The following is a 21,935-nucleotide window of genomic DNA, read 5'->3' as shown; positions in this document are numbered from 1 at the left end:
TGAACTGTGAAATAAAAATTAAGACTGTCCAACCGGGTAGCTCCAGTTCTCTGTCTATCCCTGATCTCATCATGTCAAAGACGATGAGATCCCAGCAATATAGGACATGTAAATAAATATCAGATAGAACTATCCCTTTTTTGTTCTATGCTATCAAACCAAAACATTTTCCCCACCAATGGGTTACAGTATTTCCTAGACCCTGAACAGTCAAATAATTTTTCTGTTAACTTTGATTTACGAACTTTCCATGACTTGTTTGTACCCCTGTCAACTAGTTCTGCAGAGCAAATACTAGTATGTTTATGTATTAGATAACTGATACATTATAGTGTTTTGGATATTTGCCCACTGTTAGGCATGTGAAAAATAAGTGGTCCAGTATGTGAAATCAAGTCTGTCTCACCTTCCGTCTTATTTTAGCTACTCATAACTGCCCTTCTTTTGTATCTCTTTGTCATATAAGAGGAACCATTCACAGCAATTAATGCGAGGGGAAAATTCATGTAAAGTACTGACAATAGTATATTGACAATAATCCCCTGTAGTGAATACCTTCACTACTGGCACCTCTTCAAAAACGTGGAAAGAATGGCTCTGGAAGGTAACTGGATGGCTAACAGTACCATCATTCAACTTGAACTCCACATCCAGAAAGGATATGAGTTTCCTAATGAGAATTCAAAAGTGCAAAAAATTAAAGACAAAATTCATTCATCCTAAAAAGCACTCATGAAATGTTCACAATGTGCTGAGTACTTTGTATGAGCTTGATGTGGTCCATTACCTCTGGGCTTGTTCTTGGGAACTAAGGCTGCAGAATGTCAATCTGCATCTTGCATGATCCTTAGGGTATAACAGTGTGTGCACATTGTCTTTGTATCTTTGTACTCACCTTCAAACTCACCTTCAACATAAAGCACTCCCCAAGAGGCACTGGGGACCAAAACAGAAAGAATGTGTGTATCGTTCTCTCTCTGGGATATAGGTTTGGACAAAAGCTGATGATTCCAAGCATAACACACTGTGATGACTATTATATCTTCAAAAGAAAGTGATCCAAGAGATACCATCAGAATTGGTACATCAGAAACTATGACTATTTATTCATTGTGTACCATGTGTTCTCCAGGGCCTTTTATAAATAGTGTCTGATTTATTTCCTCCCAGCAACTTTATGAGTGAATTATTCTCATTTTATAGATGAGGAAACTAAAATTCAGAGACTTAAGTGATTTGTTAGTGGTGACCGCAGTTTTCAATAATTTCTTAATAGTATGAATTTAAAAAAATGATAGCCATAAGAAATGAAAGTAAAAGATTTGAGCTAATATTGATATGTTCTGGAAATACTCTCCTAAAATAAAAGCATGTATAAAATACATGCTAGTTTCGAAGAACATAAGAGCTAAAGAAAAAAAACATAATTGTGATAAATTTATTGAGTGATTCTACATAGACAGGAGTCTAGATAAAATCCTATAGAGCTGAATCCTGAACAAGTTGCTTATTCATGCATAGATGGCTTAATGTATTGCTTAGTGAATGATTTAAAGGATACAACTGGCACAGCATGAAATAAATAAAACAAAAAGACTTTATCTTTCACCAATTGTCGATTGCATGTAAACTTCCTGACACACTTTTCAATAAGTGGTGCTGAGAAATCTGGATAGTTAATTAAAAACTATGTAAAAGAATGGAATTAGTACATTTTCTAACATCACACATAAAAATGAACTCAAAATGTATTAAAAACCTAAATGTAAGACCAAATAAGATAAAACTCCTAGAGTAAAACATAGGCATTGACATAAATTGCAGCAATCTTTTTGGACCCGTCTTCTAGAGTCATGGAAATAAAAACAAAAATAAACAAATGGGACCTAATTAAACTTAAAAGCTTTTGGACAGCAAAGTGAGTATCACTCACACCACTAAGAATGGACATCATCAAAAGTCTGCAAGTAATAAATGCTAGAGAGAGTGTGGAGAAAAAGGAACCCTCTTACACTGTTGATGGCAATGTAAATTGGTATAGCCACTATGGAGAACAGTATGGAAGTTCCTGAAAAAGCTAAAATGAGAACTACCATATCATCCTGCAACCCAATCATGGGCATCTCCCCCCCAAAAAAAAGTAATTTGAAAAGATACATGCACCCTGATATTCATAGCAGCACTATTTACAATAGCCAAGATATGGAAGCAACCTAAATGTCCATCCATAGATGAATGGATAAAGACATGGTATGTTTCTACAATGGAATAATTACTCAGTCATAAAAAAGAATGAAAAATGGCATTTTCAGCAATATGGATGGATCTAGAGATTGTCATACTAAGTGAAATAAGTCAAAGGCAAATATCATATGATATCATTTATATGTGGAATCTAAAGAAGATACCAGTGAACTTATATATAAAACAGAAATATACCCACATACATAGAAATAAACATATGGGGAAAGGTGGAGGGAGGATAAATTAGGAGTTTGGGATTAGATACAAACTACTATATATAAAATAATAAAAAAACAAGGACCTACTGTAAGCACAGGGAACTATATTCAATATTTTGTAACAAATTATAATGAAAAAGAATCTGAAAAAGAATATATATATGTATATATATTTATATTTATATATAAAACTGAATCACCTTCTGTACTCCTGAAACTAACACAATATTGTAAGTGAACTATACTTCAATTAAAAAAAATCATGGTGCCTTTGGTCATTGAAATGTCAGCCTGGGATATTTACGCTTACTCTGTGCAAGTTATGGCTGGAGACAGGAAATTATTAAGCCAAATTGTAAACTTTCAGTATTTTGTCTCCTAGCTTCAAGGTATTTCTAGTATAATAGTAAAGACTGCTTCTATAGCAAAATTCTCAATCTTTGGAATTTACAGTTTTCTCATGCCTAAATACTTTGTTGATAGCTGCTTAAGTTAGTTATAGAAAGAGTTATGTTTTGAAAAAAATTTTTTAAGTAAGAAATTATTTTCTGCCAAGCCCTTTTTGTTGACACTTTTCATCTGTAGGCATAGAGTTACTGATGATTATGAAGATATTCAGAGTGAGGGCCTGTTAGTCATTAGATAGCAGGACACTGAAAACTGTGATTTAAAAAAATTATTTATCTAGAGTTTAGTGATAGAACCAAGTAAAACTAACTATTCACTTTCTCAGAGACAATTTATTTAACTTAAAAAAGTGAAATTTACAATATTAAAAAATGTTGGAAAACAGTCTGGAGGTACCTCAGCAAACTAAATATAGAACTACCATATTACCCAGCAATACCATTCCTGGGCATATATCCAGACAAAACTTTCCTTGAAAAAGATACGTGCACCCCTATGTTCATTGCAGCACTATTCACAATAACTAAGACATAGAAACAACCTAAATGTCCATCCACAGATGAATGGATTAAGAAAATGTGGTATGTATACACAATGGAATACTACTCAGCCATAAAAAGAACAATATAATGCCATTTGCAGCAACATGGATGCAACTAGAGACTATCATACTAAGTGAAGTCAGTCAGAAATAGAAAGAAAAATACCATATGATATCACTGAATCTAATAAATGGCACAAATGAACCTTTCTACAGAAAAGAAACAAACTCATGGACTTGGAGAACAGACTTGTGGTTGCCAAGGGAGAGGGGGAGGGAGTGGGATGGACTGGGAGTTTGGGGTTAAGTATGCAAACTATTGCATTTGGAGTGGGTAAGCAATGAGATCCTGCTGCATAAAACAGGAAACTATGTCTAGTCACTTGTGTTGGAACATGATGGAGTTAATGTGAGAAAAAGAATGTATAACATTGTAACATTGTAAATCAACTATAATAGAAAAAAATAAAAACCTTGCCAAAAAACTGTATAAAGAACAAAAAATAAATCTAACATTTATAGAAAAAATTTATTAATTGATTGATTAGATGTCCTAAAAATAATATTTTAGGTAATCCCCATTAAAACTTCTTATGGATTAGTAAGTGCTGTATTTTTAGCTTTTTATGGCATTGTACCATTGCAAAGCTTCTTTTTGATATAATTAAGGTATTGGTATGATGAATGTATTGTTATTCATACTTAAGTTGTTCTTAGATATGTCATACCTTGAAGAATATGATAAATTTAATTAAATAATACAAGTTTGAAAGCTAAAAACACCATTGAGTTGTGGATCACAAGTCTCAAAACAACTGTAGGTTGGAGTTCCCATCATGCCTCAGTGGTTAATGAATCTGATTAGCATCCATGAGGACACAGGTTCCATCCCTGGCCTTGCTCAGTGGGTTAAGAATCTGGCATTGTGATGAGCTGTGATGTAGGTTGCAGATGCAGCTCGGATCCTGCATTGCTCTGGCTGTGGCATAGGCCAGTTGCTGTAGCTCCGATTCAACTCCTAGCCTGGCAATCTCTATATGCTGCAGGCCCTAAAAAGACAAAAGACCAAAAAAAAAAAAAAAAAAAAAAAAAAAAAACCTGTAGATCTGTAGATTGTCAGCTATCATATTTCTAAAAATGTAAGCTTAAAATAGTTGTAATGAACTGCAATAGACAAACTTTCAAAACAAAATTAATAATTAAGTACATTTCATTTCAAAACTATATGCATGAGATATTACAAGTATAATATAGCATATTCAAAGAAATATTAATGATTTTTTTATCATTTTAAATCTTACAGTAAAACTTGAGGTTTTTGCCTTGTATATTTAACATCTAGTATATAAAAACACTTAGATTTTTTTTTACCTTTTTTTTTTTCAGGGCCGCACCTATGGCATATGGAAGGGGTCCAGGCTAGGGGTCCAGTTGGAGCTACAGCTGCCGGCCTACACCACAGCCACAGCAACACAGGATCCAAGTAGAGTCTGCAACCTACACCACAGCTCGTGGCAACACTGGATCCTTAACCCACTGAGCAAGGCCCGAGGTCAAACCCACGACCTCATGGATACTAGTCGTATTCATTTCCACTGCGCCACAACAGGAACTCCTAGATGTTTTTTTAAACAAAGAAAATCTTAACACTTTAAACAACTTAAGAATATTTTTTCTCATAAATTAATAAATTATCAACACTTCAGACTTCTTTTTCAAAAAAGATTTTTGAAACCTTTTATTAGTTTAGGAGTAAAAAGTTCTCGATTCAAAGACCAAATAAACTTAATAATTATAATAAATACCTGCCTTAGAAATCTCACTGTACAGAAAATATCCAATAGTTACACTAAATTACTAGTGTAAATTTATGCCTTGCACATTTCAAAGTCTTTCTTGGCTGTGTTTAGTAAAATAATGTAACTCATATGTCTCCAGTGTAGATGATATGAGGGCAACATGTTTTTTTAAATACTCAAGTAAAATGGATCAAGTACCATCCTGCATATTAGCAGATTTTGCTTCCATGCTCTCTCCCCACCTGGGCCATCATTCTTGAAATTATTTGGGGAAAAGGTTGCAGGTCTTAAATGTTCTCCTGAGTCTGTTTGCACTGCATTCTACCTTTCTGCTGTCATTTGGCCCCATTGTCCAAAAAGAGCTCCATGCTGGGCTTTTCCATCTTTGCCACCCACTAGTGACTTTACTTCATATGACTGCCCATGTTTTTCTTATTTAATTTTTTTGTTAAGTATAATTTAATGCCCTGGAACCCCATTCCAGCCCCCAGCAATGTTTTTCTTTTTCTTTGTCAGTTGTGTGTATGTGTGTGTGTGTGTGTGTAATAATTGTTCTATTTATTCATCATTTCTTCATTTTTAAAGTTTTATTGACGTAGATTTACACTGTTGTGATAATTTCTGCTGTAAAACAAAGTGATTCAGTTATACATATACATACATCCATTCTCTTTCAGATTCTTTTCCCACCCAGATCATCAGAGAGTATTGGGTAGAGTTCCCTGTGCTATGCAGCAGGTGCCTGTTGACCAAGCATTCCATATACCTCAGTGTACCTATGCTGATCCCAGTCCATCTCTCCCCCCTCATCTGTCTCCTTTGGTAACCATGTGTTTGTTTTCAAAGTCTCTAAGCCTGTTTCTGTACTCAAGTAAGTTCACTTGTTACTTAATTTTTTAAAGATCTTTTGGCATAGATTATTCAGTATAATATTTTTTACTAAGTATACTATTTTTTACTAAGGGCTTAGGTGTAGCAAAGTGATTATATCACAGGCAGAACACAACTTCAAAGTTAGTGCTAGAAATTCATGAGAGGAAATTTCTTTCTATTACTGTTCTTCCAATAGGCTGGGTTTGACTGCCATGTTGTCCAATTTCTCTAGAAAAAGAGTTTTAAATTGCTGAGATAGTCAGAAGTGTCCAGTAGATTTGTTTTGCAGAACAGTGTGATTTAGACTATGACACAGAACAGGCAGTTTCCAAATCACCACTCTCTACGATCTTAAAACCTTTACATACCTCTGCTATCTATTTGACCCGTGAAATGTGTGAGTTTGTAATTCTTCTCTAGACCTTTCTTTTGTCCTTTCTTAGGAAACAAACATTTCTTTGAGGGGAATAATTGTAACTCTGAAATTCTCTTTTACTAAAATACTCAAATGTTATTTATTTTTTTGTTTTGATTTCCCAAATTTTATTGTGATGTAAAAAACATGAAATTTCCCATCTTAATCATCTTTAAGTGTACAGTTCAATAGCATTAAATATATTCACATTGCTGTGAAACAGATATTCAGAATATTTTCATCTCACAAATCTGAAACTCTGTATTCATTAAACAAATTACCTTTCCTCCTTCCCCCTCAGGTCCTGGTAACTCCCGTCCTACTTTGTGTTTCTGTGAATTGACTACTGTAAATGCCTCATATAAGTGGAATCATACAGTATTTGTCTTTTCCTGACTGCCCTATTTCATTTAGCATGATGTCCTCAAGATTTCTCTAACTTCTATAACTTGAAGGCCCATCCTGATGTTAAAAAAAAAAAAAAAAGACGTTACAGTGTAATTTGAACAAGGCATGTCCTGTAAAAAAAAAAAAAAAAAAAAAAAAAAAATTCTATTTTTAAAATAAAATAACATCAACAGCATCCACAAACAAAGCCACATCTAGTATCATACTTAATTGTGAAAGACTGACTACTATCCCCTGACATGAGGAACATGACCAAAAACTGCCAATGAATTCATTAAAAAAAAAAATGTAGTATCTAAAATAAAGAAAGTGACAGTCACACAAGACGAACTGTATCTGGCTAATTGTGCTGAGTTCTGGGGGATGTACTTTATGATGGCAATTTTCAAATTACAATTATCCAAAAACACTGAATATTTGGGTCAAAATAATTTATCTGCGTAGCTAATAACACGAATTGAAATTCAATTCATTGTATATTACCTCAAAGGGTAGAGCTATGGCCAGTGAGAGACCTGTTGATCAAGAATCTCTGAAAGTAATATAAGTTGAATTATGAAAAAGATAATTTTCTATTTTCAGATGTGTTACAGCAAAAACATTTCTAACCTTTTTTTTTTTTTTTTTTTTTTTTTTTTTGTCTTTTTGCCATTTCTTGGGCCGCTCCCGCGGCATATGGAGGTTCCCAGGCTAGGGGTCAAATCGGAGCTGTAGCTGCCAGCCTACGCCAGAGCCACAGCAACGCAGGATCCGAGCCGCGTCTGCGACCTACACCACAGCTCACGGCAACGCCGGAACCTTGACCCACTGAGCAAGGGCAGGGATCGAACCCGCAACCTCATGGTTCCTAGTCGGATTCGTTAACCACTGCGCCACGAAGGGAACTCCTCTAACCATTTTTAGATAGCTTAGGAAATCCCCGTAATGTTGTGAAGAAGCTAGTCTCCTTTAACATTCTGAGATTAAAAAGTTCTAGAACATATCTGAGGAAAAGAATGTATATGTATATGTGTGACACCTTGCTGTACAGTAGAAAATTGACAGAACACTGTAAACCAGATATAATGGAACAATAAAAAGCATTTTTTTAAAAAGTTCTAGAACATTTAGAATTCAGATACTCACCCTTTACTTGCAAACCTTAGTCTGGATTACATGCAGGCTTTAAACCAAGTACTCTCTAAAGGAAATAGGTCTTGATGGCAATGGTAGAGGCTGTTCAACATAGAAGTTCCTGGGCTCTCTTTTGCTTAGGGTTCAAATGCACGTCTTGATTCTGAGCTGTTCATATAGAAATTATGAATCAAGAGCCATGATTCAGTACTGAAGTTTCCTCATAACTCTACTGGAGGCACTTTGCCAAAGTGATGTTTTATCTCTGGTTTCAATATATAAGTGGTATCATCAAAAAAGTGTTGGAAATTATTAGAAGCTCCCTCAAGATTTCCTTTCACTAGGGAATAGCTACTGGGGTGTAGGGCAATTAAAATTTGCTGTTTTTCATCCTTAGCTGATATTCTCTTTAGCTCCCTTATGTATAACATTCTCAGTGTTGAGACAGTAGACAGTCATAAGTTTTAGGGCTGGAAATTAAAGCCAGCAAACATTGTTCGAGAAGGTCTTGGAAAACAGCTTCCTATCTGAATTTAATTCTTGACATATTTGAAGCTATGAAGCCATGATTTCGATCTTTCTCCGTTTATTTACTAAATACTATGTATGATTTGGTGGGTCTCATTTTGCTTTTTCTGGATTTTTTGACAACGTAAACAGATAAAACTGATTTTTTAAAATATTTAAGTTATAAGGAAGTTGTCATTTAAAGAAAACATTTTATCACATTATGAATAATTACAAGTATTCATTGTTATTTTTAAAAGTAATATTGGAAGAAATGCCTACAATCCAATTATTTTTAATACCGTGTTCACTATTTCAATTTTTCCAGTTTTTTGTCTTATAAATAATATGGTACAAACAGCTTTGTACATAAACATTTATTCATAGTTTGTCATCTCTTCACAATCAGCAAGCAACTCATAGAACAAACTTTCTCCTCCTTTCCTGCCCCTCCACACTAATGATTTCTAAAGCCAGGAAGAACCTTTAATTCTATGCTAGGATTGGAGATGTTGCTCATCCACCAGAGGGCGACAGAGCACAGTTTATAGACCACAAATGCTTGCAGGTGCCCGCTATTGGAACAATTTAAGTCCCAACTGATTTGTTAGATTGCCTCACAGATCCAAGATACTGCCAGGATTCTCGTTTATCTGTAAAGCTAATGTATGTTGAAAAGGAGAAAGTAACTATAGCGTCCATCTTGTGCAGGGACAAAGGATAAGGAAAAGATCTGAATGTCCACAGATGATTTAAAGAGCTAGAAGACTAATTGCATGCCTCATTCGTTTGAATCAGGAGCTCCAAACACAGAGGACAAAAGTAAGTTTCTAATTCTTCCACCCTTCTGAGCTTGCAATGGATACTGCGTCCACTGATTTACTTTAAGCTTTGTAAAATAGGTCACAAATGGGATGAGTAATGTATTTGAAACCAGATCTCAAAGAGCTTTAAATGTCAAACTCGACATAATCCTTGAAGTCACTGGAAATGGAAATCTACTGGAAAAAATTTCAGCAAGGGAGGAAAATGATTATTTTACTGTTTTATAAAGTAAAAATGGTAACACTAAAAAATAAAGTGAACGTACAGAAATGGAGGCATGATTGAATAATGTCACCAATTGTTCACTCTTTTCAGAAATGTTTACATATTAGATAATAGTGGTTTAAAGGATTAAAAACTCTTGATTGGAGAATAAAGTTGGCTACTGTTAATTTAGTTTAATTATTTAAAGGAGGGAGCCAGAGTAAAAACCTAACTGGTCAGGCCCTACTCCATTCTTAAGCTATATTGAAAAGTGTTTCATGTCAGTGAATTAGTTATGTGTAAAGACATCCTTCTCTGAGAATATGTGTGTGTGAGGAGGGTGGGATATATGTACATATAGTGACTGAAAACTAATATATGTTCATTTCTATCTTTAATAAAGAATATATTTTAAATACATATCTTTATATGTATATAAGTCCACGTACATATAATTTTATGCAATTTTCAAAAATATATTGGCTTTCAGAAAGTCATTAGTTCAGAAGTTTTTAGATATTTCATCTCGCAAGTGAAATGGTGAATAATATGATATCCACCATATCTAAAGCTCTATATTTTAATAACCTATGACATGAAGACTATATATCTTGGGCTGGGTGTGAGGTCAGCAGTATTACTGCATCTTTAGGAAATGAAATAGTTCTCCTTTAATAATTTTCTGTAACTATAATCACATCTTTTAAAAACACAGAGATTTTTTATTTTTCCCCTAAGTACGTCTAAGAATAGAATTTACTCTGCTTGAATGTCATTCTTATTTTCTTCAACAGGGAGAATCATTCTCAGGGTCATTTCTCTAGTAAATACTAAGTGTCTAAGGTAACAGGACTTGCACTTATAAGAGTATTTAGAACAAACGGTGACATTTGCAATAAAATCAGAGAGGCTTAATGGGCTCAAAAACAATGAAAATTTGAATTATAACTTATTTGGAGTTATTTTCCCCATCCAGAATTGAATGAATAAAAGAATTTGGGACATAGAAGTGTTTCAACTTTTTCACATATTTGTTACCTTAATTTTGTTCTCCAAAAATAGCAACAACGTAAGTAGGACAATGCTCTCAATCATCAAAGCCCTCAAAGTTAGGTGAGTGGGTAGTGTATCTCTTCTCTGCCATATTCGTTAGTAGCCATAAATAAAAATAAAAGGATAAAAACTAAAATTATTTGATAAGGGCTCTCGGGCCTCATTCCAGATATCTTTGTTAAATCAATGAGGAACTAAGCCTGAAGTGTTTAAAACTTCCCACAGGCCAAAATTACTCTATTTTCCAAAAATAAATGCAAAGTAGAGGGTATTTTGTATTATGTATTTAAGTAACGGTAAACTGTCAATCCTATAGATGCCACAAAGGTCATAGTGAGAGGTGCTCCCACAGTGAAATGTGTGGGCTACTTATGTGGAAATGGTGGTAGCTGAGGTGAATTTGTAAATGGGTGTTGACTGATGACTTTTTACATTGGGCTTTTTTGGAAGTTTCCTCTTCTTTAGTGAATAAGTAAAATTGTACAGGGAAATTTCTAAATTAGATTATTGAGTTTTGTTTGCCCCTCTTTTCTTTTTATTGTTTAATTCTTCATATGTTATTCATTTTGATATACATTTTTTTTTTTTTTTCTTTTCAGAGCCACACCTGGGGCATATGGAGGTTCTCAGGCTAGGGATCCAATCGGAGCTGTAGCCACCAGCCTACGCCAGAGCCACAGCAACACGGGATCCGAGCCGCGGCTGCAACCTACACCGCAGCTCAGGCAACGCCGGATCCTTAATCCACTGAGCAAGTCCAGGGGTCCAACCTGAAACCTCATGGTTCCTAGTTGGATTTATTTCCGCTGCGCCATGACGGGAACTCCCAGTGTGATAATTCTTTTTTTTTTTTTTTTCTCCAAACGAAGACCCACCTCCCCAGCTTCCTTCTCCCAGTTCCAGATCACTCTTTTCAGCTTCCATCCTCCGAAGCCAAGGTCCCCACTGACTTCCCTATGGAAACGAGGCCCTCTTCAGTCTCTCTCTTTATCTCCTTTTACTGACTATTCATAGACCTGATTTCTTCATCCGAAAAATAAAACTTTGGACCAGACCGTCCTTCTCAACCAGCCTGCTTTAGAACACTAGCTTTTCTGCACTGTGCCAAGCACAGATGTGGAGCATATACATGTCGAATGAATGGAAATACACGTGCTGTGAAAAAAATGGATTTTTGTAGGCAAATAAGTTTGGGGAGAGTTGAGATACATGTTTTCATTTTAAGGACTTTTCAGACCCTGTAATGTCCTAAAAAGCACTGTGAAGCTCCAGGATCATATGGTATCAACCGTTAGCAAACGCTGAACTGTGGAATGTTTTGCACGTTGCCTAGGAACCCCTGCAGAGCACACTTAATGCTGACCAGACTGTCTCTTCTGTTCTTCTGTGACCTGCTACATGACATGACCGTGTCTTTTACCCAGAGACCTGTCCTCCGTTCCCATCCATCTCAGGGGATGGAAAGGAGCTTTCGCCTCAGTCCCTTTCCTCAGCATCTAACACTGTGCCTCACCTTTTAAAGTCCCATTATTTAATGATACTGAGTTCAAGTCTCATGGTCTTTAGGTCTTTACTGACTTTGTCACAGCACTGCCTTTATATATTGTCTTAATCCATTAGGGCTGCCATAACAAAACAACATAGATTGAGTGGCTTAAACAACAAATGTTTTTTCTCACAGCTGTGGAGGCTGGGAGGTCTAAAATCCAGCCGCCAGCAGTTATGGTGCCTGGTGAGGATTTTTTTCTTGGTTTGCAGATCTTCTCATCGTGTGCATCCTTACATGGTAGAGGCCCCAGTGTGGTAATTCTTTATTAAAAATTTATATTCATAATCTCTGAGAGCCTGGACTTCTGGCACTAAAAGTATATTTGTTTTGTGAGGCCCAGGGACTTCTGCTCAAGTCTACTATAGAGTTGCACTCTCAGGCCAGGCAAGAGCTGAGTGTTTATGCCAGTGACTTTCTAGAACCTGCCCCAGTGAGCATCTAAGGTCTTTGTCCCATGTGCTTCTAGTTTGGCGATCCAATCTTCCAGATGAGACTAACAGGTTCATAGGACCTTATCACACTATCCACCCTTCAGAGCCCTAGAACTCTCTCTTCCCTAGCTGAGCAAAGGAGAGTCCCAAGATAGTGTCTGATCAGCGATGAAACTCAGAGACACACTAGCTGTATTAGATTCCAATTGCTGCTGTAACACATTACCACAAATGCAGTGGCTTACAACAATGCCAGTTTATCATTTTACAGCTCTGGAGATTAGAAGTCCAAAATAAGTATCACCATGGCAAAACTAAGGAGTTAACAGGGCTATGATTTCACTAGTTTTCTCTTCTGTTTCCCTCTTCCACTTATAAAAATCTTTGTAATTACATGGGCTCACCAGAACATCTAGGATAACCTCATGTCAAAGTCAGCTGACTTGCAGCCGTAATTCATCTGAATTCTTAACCCCTGTTGTCAGTAACCCAACACATTCACCAGTTCTGGGATTTGGATGTGGACATCTTTGGGGAGCATTATTCTACCTAAAACACCAACCGATAGCAGACCTATCTTATTCCACCATTAGTCAGTTCTTCCTGGACAGGGGTGGGGGTGTTAAACACGTACCCAAGGATGTTCAGGAACATTCAGTTAATCCACCCAAGCAAGGTATTTGGAATTCAGAGGTAGATCTATGTAACTCTTTACATCCACCAAGAGTGGGTTGCTGAAAATGTCACTTCAGCTAATCATTCATAAATTGAAGGCTCTGAAAATCAGTAAATGTCTTTAGCTGCTCAAAAATGTTAGGCAGGTCTTTGAAATGACTCAAATTTTTATTTCAAAAATTGTTAATTGACTTGTTGCCAGAGTGTAGTAGGGGCCAGAGAACACAACCTGAGAGCACAAGCCTAACCCTCTCTTGTCTTGTATCATACAAGCACTTCTGTTTTACAGGTGTGTGAACCTGAGCCCTGTGCATGTTGCCATGACAATCTGTGCATGTTGCCATAACAACAGACATCTTCCCAGAAAACGGATTCTGTTAAAACAAAGAAACAAAGATAAAGCAAACAATAACAAAAATGTACATTTGACTAATCAAAATCAACAAACTGTCTTATCTACCTTATCTGTGACAGGCCCTGCACCAGGCCGGTAGACTGATTTTAGAAAGACAGCTGAATGACTCCTGCTTTTAAGCAGTCTGGAGCCTGGCAGAAAACTAAGCATTTTGCTTAAGACATCACAAAGCAGTCATCTCCAGTAAGACAAGTATGAGTCAAGTTCTTAGAGTGAGCCTAAATGTCACACAGAGAGAATAAACAAGCAAAAAAAAACCTAATTCTAAGTGAAGTTAAACATTTGTAAACAGAAAAGGGAACAAAAGGCTGGAGTCAGGCAATGTCAAGAATGGAGTAGGAGCAATGTTATAACCAATAGAAATGGATCTAGGGTGTTTGCCATGATGGCATTAACTGTCTGCTCTTTGGATTGTGGTAGTTGTCTTGGGCCCAATTTCTAATGAGATGAGGAGGTTCCCTCACACATTCAAGCAATTCTCTTGCATGTGTGGAGAAAGAAAAATAGGGGAAGAGAGAAGGAAGAGAAAAAAAGCAGTTATCTTTTTATTTTTACTTTTTTTTTTGCAATTATCTTTTTAAATGACCAAATTAAGAGGAAATAACCTGGTGCAGAACCCTGCTTTTCAAACTGTATTGTCCGGAAACAGATTAATCCAAACTGGACCTGGAGTTCATGATGCAGCAGAACACATAAGGATTCATCTTGATAAAGTCTGAAATAACTTGAAATTTGGAGGATGGAAAATTATTTAAAAATAAAAATGGGGAGTTCCCGTTGTGGCGCAGTGGTTAACGAATCCGACTAGGAACCATGAGGTTGCGGGTTCTGTCCCTGCCCTTGCTCAGTGGGTTAACGATCCGGCGTTGCCGTGAGCTGTGGTGTAGGTTGCAGACGCGGCTCGGATCCCGTGTTGCTGTGGCTCTGGCGTAGGCTGGTGGCTACAGCTCCGATTCGACCCCTAGCCTGGGAACCTCCATATGCCGCGGGTGCGGCCCAAGAAATAGCAACAACAACAACAAAAAAAGACAAAAAAATAAAAATAAAAAATAAAAATGAATTTATTATAGACTAGAACATAAAATATTGGAGTTCCTATAGTGGCTCAGTGTAATGAACCCGACTAGTATCCATGAAGATGCATTTTTTTGTCCCTGGCCTTGCTCAGTGGGTTAAGGATCCGGCATTGCCTGAACTACAGTGTAGGTCACAGACACAGCTCAGATCTAGTGTTGCTGTGGCTATGGCTGACAGCTACAGGCCCGATTTGACCCCTAGCCTGGGAAATTCCATATGCCGCGGGTGAGGCCCTAAAAAGCAAAACAACAACAATAACATAAAATATTTATGAATCAAAATTTCGAGTAACCTTTAATATAAAATGAGAGCTTAGAAAATTTCTAAGTTTGATGCAGATAATTTCGAGATAGCTGTCCTCTCCCCAGCATCCCCTATTCCCTCCCAACTTCATCCTATCCTACATAATTTTCTCTTCATAGCCTTTAGAGTCACTTCAATGGAATATTTTAAGAAACACTGGCTAATGGCATGTGAATAGGACCAAAATCAGAAGACTTAGTTTTGAAGATCAGCTCCACCCAAATTATTCCATTTTCTTAGGTATATGTCTTAGCTTTAAGTCTTTAAATCTTTAAGTTACTTTTTTTATCAGTCCAATGAAGATAAAAGTGCAAAATTCAGCAGTATGTATTGATGCAACATCAGGAAAAGCCTAGCAGCTGTTTCAAAGAACAGAATAGGCTGATATGCATAACCTTAGCAAGTCTGTCACAGTCCAGACATCTGACATTGAGTTTTGTAGTCTTGGAAACTTAATTTTCTCCACATGTGGAAAGGAAATTGATCTCTCAGGGGGGTTGATTTCCCATTAATCAAGTACATAAAGCTGAGGCATAAAACCGGAATCCTAATTTATTAGCTTTCCATTAATCCAAGATAGTTATAATCGCTAAAAGAAATATTCTGCTGCATGTGGGATAGCTGAATGTCAAAAGTTCAATTTAAAATCTTAATCCTAATTGCCCACTATCTAGAAAAATTAAAAGGAAAATTGGTGAATTGGATCAAGTTGAACAGAATCAGTTTTTCTTGGGCTTTGGATTTTATTAGTAATTTTTAAAAGAAAAAATCAATTAGAACTGCATATGGAATTACCTACTTCTTATAACGAACACTAAAGCTACCATTAAAAAAGAGATAGAAGGACATATAATTTTAGAGGAAAAAATACATTCATTCTAAGGAAAAGCAAAACCAACATTAAAATTTCAGTTTTGCCATTGACTGGTGGAAATTTTATCATACTTTCACACTATACCATAGACCAGAGTTAATAAATCACCAAATTAGATATTTTAAATAGCCATTGTATTCCTAGCTCAATGTAAGTAGTTTTCCAATGGGCTGGTAATATTTAGAATCAATTGGCTACAATGTCCTTTATTCCTTTCTACATAAGGATGAGCTTGACCTTGAAACCAGAATACTTGGAGTCTATCAATTCATTTGTTTAGATTCATTATTTCTTGATTTTATTTTAGCTATAACTATTTTTGTTAAAAATGTATCATTTTTATGATCCTGGGGCTTTATTCCTACCTACCTTACACATTGTCCATCTGCTGTGGATTGAATGCTTGTGCCCTAAAATGCATATGCTGAAGTCCTAACTCCTAATGTGATGGCCTTGCTGGGAGGGGCTTTGGTAGATGGTTAGGTCATGAGGGCAGAGCCCTGTTGAATAGGATTAATGTCATTATAATAAGAGGCCCTGGGAGTTTTCTGGTGGCCTAGTGGTTAAGGATTCATCATTGTCACTATTGTGGCTTGGGTTCGATTCCTGGCGCCCTGAACTTCTGCATGCCACAGGCATAGCCAGAAATTTAAAAGAAAAAGATGACAAAGAGCTCTCTTGTCCTTTCTACCATGTGAGGACACAGCTAAAAGTTGGCCACCTATGAACCAGGAAGCAGGCTCTCACCAGACACCAAATCGTGTGGCGCCTTGCTCCTAGACTTTCCAGCCTCCGAGACTATAGAGAAATAAGTGTAGTTTAAGCCACCCAGCATATGGTATTTTTGTTACAGAATCCTGAGTGAGTGGACTAAATTGACACTAACTAATAAATTATTTGGATTACAGTCAATTTTGGCTAGACCAGAACACATTAAACTCCTTAAAGTTTATTTCTCTGATATACTGTGCATTGGTTTTAAACTATTAGTCTCAGAGAGTAATCTGTTTACCTTCCTAAGTTATTTGTGACCATCTATCTCTCTTTGGCACCTGGTTTTAAGAGCAAATAATATCTATACTTTTCCAGCATCGAAGGTTTATTTTGAGAATAAAATCAAATGGTTTGTGTAGAATAATTTTACAAACCCCAAATTACTTTGTGTATATTTGGGTTTATTATCATAGTTTGCAATAAAGCCAGAGATACCAATGATGTTTATCTCTTTGATTTAAATTAGGGACTTTATTATACCAAATTTGATATCCTCCCTCAGTAGGCTGACTTGTATTCATTCTACCCATCATTCAAGTTCTACCTTCTAAGTCCCTCTATCCTGGCTTATAACACCCTTTTGAGAACATTTATTTATCTTCCACATTAACTATTTTATGCCAATGGCCAAGGGACATTCTGTTGATCTAGGAAAGAAAGGCATGGGAAGTATCACCCAACACATGGGGAGAAGAGGTCCTTAAACAGGTGATCCCACAAGGAACAGAGACTGGTTTTGGCACCACCACCACCAGAGCCTTCTACATGTATTCATGAGGAATATGAGGAAGAATTGAAAAAATTGAAAAAAGCCAAGGGAACTCCCATGACCTCCATCTGTAGCAGGTGTTAATTTTCCACTTAAGAGCTCAAGATAGACAGACAGACAGACAGACAGAGACAGATAGGTATATATGAGTTTGTGTGTCTGTTTTCCTGGATTGCATACTTTTAAAGACCAGGATAAATTTTCTTTTCTTTTTTATTTCCTGATGTATATTTTAGGACTTGGTAGTGCATACCTAGTCATTGAGATTGAATTGACTTAAAACCATTAGACTCAGGGATTAGGGTTCTAGACTGGAAAGGTACTCAATAAGTTATAGGAATAAGTGTTCTCCTAATCCTACTAGTTTCTCTATTTGTTTGGTCCTAGGATGCTTCAATTGCTGTGAATCTCAATTTACCTGCCCATAAATGTAGCTTAAATAATTCTCATGTTTGTTTACTTGTACATAATAATTAAAATACATTATACAAATACAAGACATAAGGATTCTTCTGGATTTTAATATTTCTTCCATTTTCCCATGTTACTACTCATCTTTTCTGTTTTTGTTTTTTTTTTTTTTTTATATTACAGAGGTTAAATTTTTCCTTAAGTGATGTAGTTCTTTCTAGATAAAAGCTCGAATAAGGACAAATTTTAGGAAAGGACACATTGTGTAACTTCGGTTTAATTAGTTTTTATTTATTTATTTATTTTTGTCTTTTTGCCATTTCTTGGGCCGCTCCCGCGGCATATGGAAATTCCCAGGCTAGGGGTCTAATCGGAGCTGAAGCCGCTGGCCTACACCAGGGCCACAGCAACGCTGGATTCGAGCCGCATCTACAACCTACACCACAGCTCACGGCAACGCCAGATCGTTAACCCACTGAGCAAGGGCAGGGATCGAACCTGCAACCTCATGGTTCCTAGTCGGATTTGTTAACCACTGTACCACGACAGGAACTCCCTAATTAGTTTTCATTTAAATGTTATTATGTTTCATTGAATCATGAATTTAAATTTATGGTTTATAAAGCAGAACAAGAGTTTATACAATGCATTCAATAGTTTAACTAATATTTTATACGGTAATTATTAGGGATCATAACTCTCTTTTTCTAGCTCTAAAATTCTTCATTTGAAAAGGAATAAATGTTATTAGATATTCCTGAAAATCCATAAGATTCTCTGAAAAAAATGTAGCTGAGGAGTTTTCACTGTGGAGCAGTGAGTTAAGGGTCTGGAATTGTCTCTGCAGTGGCTTAGGTTGCTACCAAGGCAAGGGTTCGGTCTTCAGCCTGGCACAGTGGGTTAAGGATCCAGCATTACTGCAGCTGTGGTGTAGGTCGCGGCTGTGGCTCAGATTTGATCGCTGGCCTGGAAACATCCCTATGCTGAGGGTGTAACTGCAAAAAAAGTGTAGCTGATATTCTTTAAGCAGTTAATATATTCCATGCATTCTAAGAAGTGCTTTTAAGACATTTTATCCTGTAATCCTTACAGTAATCCTATGAGGTAGGTAGAATTACTGTCTTCATTTTCCCCATAAGATACCAGGTTTTGAATCTGGGTATTTTTTTTTCATAAGTCTATAGTTATCCAGAGATTCTGCCCATGAGCTCAAGGAAAACTGATTAATGACTGAGTCAAAACTGAACATCATGAACAGAGCAATTTGGTCCTGGTTAACTTGATGAGCATCAGCTACTGTCTTTCTCCAGCCTGTTCCGGATGTATTGACCTGTGTTGGAGAAACAATGCAGTTGTGCTTTTTGCAGTACCCTGATGACTCCATGGTCTCCCTTGGAGTCAGAGCTGTGACTCGGTGAGGCTACAATGGAATCTACTACAATGTATATCATAGCTCCTTGAATAATAAGTGTCACCTGAGAGGGTAGCTCAAGACTCTCAAAGACATATAAGGAGAGCCTTCTGACCGCTGAGCCTCACGTCTTGATTCAGTCTCATTCCTGTGCTTTTTAAGGAGTGGAAAATGACATCTTCAGACATCATGATGGGCAAGGAGCAGACCCTCATAAGCAACCTATGTCTTCAGCCTCCGGGTCAAGTCATAAAATAACCTTGGGATCTAGCTTAGTTTCTTCTGTCTCTATTACACTATCAGTAAGCCTTCAAATCTGGATTTACATAATGCCATGACTCAGTGAAGAGCTAAGCCTAAGCCAATCAGAGATGTCATTATGATATGGCATATTACACAGAGGAAGTTAGAACAAGCCTGGATCACATGTCTCCTCTTCCACAAAGCCTTTCCAAAGGTCCCTACGCAGAAATGATCACTCATTCCTCCAAGTCTTTATAGCTTCTCTGGGTTTATGTTAATGTCATAGTGTGTAACTATTGAAAGGAAAGGCACAGGAGTCAGACCATAAGACTTCCTCTTTTTTTTTTTTTTTTTTTAGTTTTGTTGAAATGTAGTTAATTAACAAAACTGTGATAACTTCCTCTGTACAACAGAGTGATTCAGTTATACAGATAGATGCATCCCTTCTCTTTCCTATTCTTTTCCTACATAGATTATCAAAGCATATTGGACAGAGCTCTCTGTGCTATACAGCAGGTCCCCATTGTTCAGTCATTCTATATACCACGGTGTGCATATGACAATCCCAAACCCCCAGTCCATTCCCCTACCCCGAACCCTGTCCCCTTTGATAACCATGTTTTTAAAAGTCTGTGTGTCTGTTTCTGTTCTGCAAATAAGTTCATTTGTATCCTTTTTTTAGATTCCACATATAAGTGATATCATATGATATCTTTCACTGTCTAAATAACTTCACTTAGTATGATAATTTCCAGGTCCATCCATGTTGCTGCGAATGGCATTATTTCATTCTTTTTATGACTGAGTAATATTCCATTGTATATATGTACCACATCTTCTTTATGCATTTCTCTGTTTATGAATATTTAGTTTGCTTCCATGTCTTAGCTATTGTAAATAGTGCTGCAATGAAAATTAGGCTACATGTATCTTTCAAATTATGGATTTCTCTGGATAGATGCCCAGGTGTGGGATTTCTGAATAATATGGTAGTTCTATTTTTAGTTTCCTGAGGAATATCCATACTGTTTTCCATAGTTGTTGCACCAATTTACATTCCCACCAACAGTGTAAAAGGGTTCCCTTTTTTCCTCACTCTCTCCGTAATTTACTTTTTGTAGAGTTTTTGATAATGGCCATTCTGGCTGGTGTAAGGTGGTACCTCATAGTAGTTTTGATTTGCATTTCTGTAATAATTAAGGATGTTGAACATCTTTTTCATGTGTTTTTTGGCCTTCTATATGTCTTCTTTGGAGAAATGTCTGTTTAGATCTCCTACCCAATTTTTGGTTGTGTTATTTCTTTTTTTTTTATATTGAGCTGCAAGAGGTGATTGTATATTTTGGAGATTAATCCCTTGTCAATCATTTCATTTGCAAATATTTTCTCCCATTTTGTGGTTTGTCCAGATCATAGGACTTTTATTCCTAGTTTTGTGAATTACTAGCTGGGAAAATTACTTAACTTCTCTGTGTCTCTATTTTTCTCATGTATAAAATGGGGAAAAGACTACTGTTAATACTTAATAAGATTATAGTGAGGATCAAATGAGCTACTCTAAGTAAAGTGCTTAAGGATAATACCTAGCACATGGAAAGCTCTAAAATGTGTTTTCTTTTGTTCTCACATTTTATTACAGACAAGTCTATTATGTCTGATTCTGTTTTTTTATTTATGCCTGATTCTAAACATCCAATGATGGAATCCTTCAGGGCAGGGGCTTATTCATCTTTATACACTTAACATGAAAATAGTATCTACTGTAAAACAAACATTTAATAAATATCAATTGAATTGCTTCTCCAGTATGTCTTGTGGAAAAAGAGATCTGAGTACTTTGGGCTGACCTTTAGCCACATTGAAATCTGGACAAATATAAGTCTGTAGCTACTCATCTGCATTTTTGTTTCATCCCTCAACCATAAATGACAAACTTTCTCAGACATATCATCTCTGTTACTTTCAGGGGAGTATTTTTGAAAAGACAATGTAAAATTTGAGAGGAAATTTGTTTTCTTTTTTTTTCTTTTGTCTTTTTTTTTTTTTTTTTTTTTTTTTGTCTTTTTAGGGCCACACACGTGACATATGGAGGTTCCCAGGCTAGGGGTCTAATCGGAGCTGTAGCCGCCAGCCTGCACCACAGCCACAGCAGCATGGGATCCAAGCCACGTCTGCGACCTATACCTATATCCAGCAATGCTGGATCCTTAACCCACTGAGCATGGCCAGGGATCGAACCCACAACCTCATAGTTCCTAGTCGGATTCATTAACACTGAGCCACAATGGGAACTCCAGGAAATTCATTTTCAACAGCAGAATTTCAACCATGAAAAAGATAAGATAGTTTGGAATGTGAGGTCTGACCAGCAGGGTTAACCAGAACGTTGATGGAA

General features: G+C 36.6%; 2 protein-coding genes across 3 annotated transcripts in view; both read left to right on the top strand.

The window, feature by feature from the left end:
- Positions 1–21,935, top strand: part of LOC100513942 (olfactory receptor 10N1-like) — a 222,905-nt gene that overhangs the window by 111,713 nt on the left and 89,257 nt on the right. The window contains exon 2 of one of the 2 annotated variants that reach the window (XM_084976501.1): positions 9,238–9,348. The gene's annotated coding sequence lies outside the window, so the exon portion shown is untranslated. Of the gene's footprint in view, positions 1–9,145; positions 9,349–21,935 lie in introns of those variants that run through there. The other variant, XM_084976500.1, reaches the window with a different exon arrangement.
- Positions 9,146–21,935, top strand: part of LOC110262282 (olfactory receptor 10S1) — a 243,652-nt gene continuing 230,862 nt past the window's right edge. Inside the window, exon 1 of the mRNA XM_084976497.1 lies at positions 9,146–9,348. The gene's annotated coding sequence lies outside the window, so the exon portion shown is untranslated. The remainder of the gene's footprint in view (positions 9,349–21,935) is intronic.

This window comes from Sus scrofa, chromosome 9, assembly GCF_054392235.1.
Source record: "Sus scrofa isolate SSC_HxYL_T2T_F1_AM1 chromosome 9, Sscrofa_HxYL_maternal_Yorkshire_Landrace_v2.0, whole genome shotgun sequence".
NCBI lineage: Eukaryota > Metazoa > Chordata > Mammalia > Artiodactyla > Suidae > Sus > Sus scrofa.
The sequence above is the reverse complement of the archived record's forward strand: the minus strand, read 5'-3'. Positions and strand labels throughout refer to the sequence as shown.